The sequence below is a fragment of the Schistocerca serialis genome, unplaced genomic scaffold (assembly GCF_023864345.2).
Source record: "Schistocerca serialis cubense isolate TAMUIC-IGC-003099 unplaced genomic scaffold, iqSchSeri2.2 HiC_scaffold_126, whole genome shotgun sequence".
Lineage (NCBI taxonomy): Eukaryota > Metazoa > Arthropoda > Insecta > Orthoptera > Acrididae > Schistocerca > Schistocerca serialis.
This window is the reverse complement of record NW_026047469.1, coordinates 17,501-20,000: the sequence shown is the minus strand read 5'-3', so window position 1 is coordinate 20,000 and position 2,500 is coordinate 17,501. Positions and strand designations below refer to the sequence as shown.

The following is a 2,500-nucleotide window of genomic DNA, read 5'->3' as shown; positions in this document are numbered from 1 at the left end:
TTTGGAACGCGAAGAGCACCGCAGTTGCGGCGGTGTCCCGATCTTCCCCTCGGACCTTGAAAATCCGGGAGAGGGCCACGTGGAGGTGTCGCGCCGGTTCGTACCCATATCCGCAGCAGGTCTCCAAGGTGAAGAGCCTCTAGTCGATAGAATAATGTAGGTAAGGGAAGTCGGCAAATTGGATCCGTAACTTCGGGATAAGGATTGGCTCTGAGGATCGGGGCGTGTCGGGCTTGGTCGGGAAGTGGGTCAGCGCTAACGTGCCGGGCCTGGGCGAGGTGAGTGCCGTAGGGGTGCCGGTAAGTGCGGGCGTTTAGCGCGGGCGTGGTCTGCTCTCGCCGTTGGTCGGCCTCGTGCTGGCCGGCGGTGCAGGATGCGCGCGCCTGCGCGGCGTTCGCGCCCCGGTGCTTCAACCTGCGTGCAGGATCCGAGCTCGGTCCCGTGCCTTGGCCTCCCACGGATCTTCCTTGCTGCGAGGCCGCGTCCGCCTTAGCGTGCTCCTCCGGGGGCGCGCGGGTGCGCGGATTCTCTTCGGCCGCCATTCAACGATCAACTCAGAACTGGCACGGACTGGGGGAATCCGACTGTCTAATTAAAACAAAGCATTGCGATGGCCCTAGCGGGTGTTGACGCAATGTGATTTCTGCCCAGTGCTCTGAATGTCAACGTGAAGAAATTCAAGCAAGCGCGGGTAAACGGCGGGAGTAACTATGACTCCCGCTGCCTGACGCGGGCGGGGCCGCTGCGCCGCCCGTCGACGCAGCCGAGGACTTCGCGGCCGACACCACCGGGCCGCCGCCGGAGGGGCCGACTGACGCCGCCATCTGGGAGCATCTGGCGGGGCTACCCGCTTCCGCCCAGCGTTTCTCTGCCCTGGATCGTGTCATAGGTCTGGGGCGGGGCACGCCGCCCGATGTCATCCTGGGCATGCTCCCGGATGCCCTTGCGTCGGTCGGGTCCAGAGGGGAGAGATCGATCACCAGGACACAGCGGCCGCGCCAACCATCGAAGCGGCCGCCTGCCGCGCCGCCGACGCAGAAGCGCAAGCGGCGCCGCTGGGAGTACGCGAGAACGCAGGATGCCTTCCGACGGTCGCGTGCGCGTTGCGTGCGCGGCCTCTTGGATGGCACCCTGCTCCAGCCGCCACCTGCCATCCCTGGTCTGCTGGACTTCTGGGCGGACCTCTTCACAAAGAAGCCCATCTCCACCGCGGGCTTCATTCGTGACCGCCTCCTCCCGCACTCGGAGCCTGTCGCTCCCGAGTGCCTATGGGGGCCGGTCACACATGAGGAGGTCGCCGCCGCGTTGCCGCCCAGGGGATCAGCAGCCGGGCCGGACGGCCTTACCCCAGCGGAGTTGCGGCGCCTGCCGCACGAAGTCCTGGTGAAAGTGATGAATCTCTTCCTTCTGGCCCGCGCCCTTCCGGAACGCCTGCTTCGCGCGCGGACGTCCCTTCTCCCGAAGACGGCTGCACCAACATCCCCCGCTGTCTTTCGCCCCATTACGGTCTGCTCGGTGTTGGCGCGGACCTTTCACAAGGTTCTCGCGTCACGCCTGATGCGCGCATGTGCTGTGGACGAACGTCAGCGGGCATTCATCCCTCGGGATGGGATGTTGGAGAATACCTTCATCTTGGACACTGCTCTCGCCGACGCAGTTCGCTCCTGCCGCTCTGTCTTTGTGGCATCGATCGACGTATCTAAGGCATTCGATTCGGTAGATCATGCTGCCCTTCGCCCCGTGCTGAAGGCGCATGGCCTGCCGGATTGTTTTGTCGAGTATGTCGAGCGGTGCTACGAGGGCAGCACGACAGTGATAGCGGACGGCGCCGGCGTGGGCGTGTCTGTGCAGCCAGCACGGGGCGTTCGCCAGGGCGATCCCCTCTCCCCCCTCCTGTTCAACTTTGCGGTGGACTACGTTTTAGGCCAACTGCCCTCCCACATCGGAGCTCGGATCCTCGGTCGCAGAGTCAACGCTGCGGCCTTTGCAGATGACGTCTTGCTGTTTGCAGCGACCCCGAGGGGCTTGCAGTCCCTCATCGACGCAGCTACCGCAGCCCTCGCCCACCTGGGGCTGCAGATCAACGCCCGGAAGTGTTTCACCCTCGCCTTAGTCGCGTCAGGGCGCGAGAAGAAGGTGAAGGTGGACAGCAATGTCACCTTCACAGCAGGCAACACCACCATGCCTGCCCTGCGTGTGGGTGAAACCTTCCGGTACCTGGGGCTGCAATTTTCCACGGCGGGTCGCTGTGTCTTCAATCCACGTCGCCACCTGGTGGAGCAGCTTGACGTCATCTCCCGAGCTCCGCTGAAGCCGCAACAGCGCCTCCACGCTCTCACCAACGTACTTCTCCCTGGCCTGTACCACGGGCTGGCCCTCAGCCGCACCCGGGTGGGTGCATTGAAGTCGGCCGACGTCACCATCCGGGCCGCCGTCAGGAGATGGTTCCGCCTTCCGGCGGACACCCCCCTGGGATACTTCCACGCTCCTGTTGCCCAGG

General features: G+C 64.7%; 1 pseudogene; it reads left to right on the top strand.

Moving 5' to 3' along the window:
• Positions 1-2,500, top strand: part of LOC126438112 (large subunit ribosomal RNA) — a 7,212-nt pseudogene that overhangs the window by 2,160 nt on the left and 2,552 nt on the right.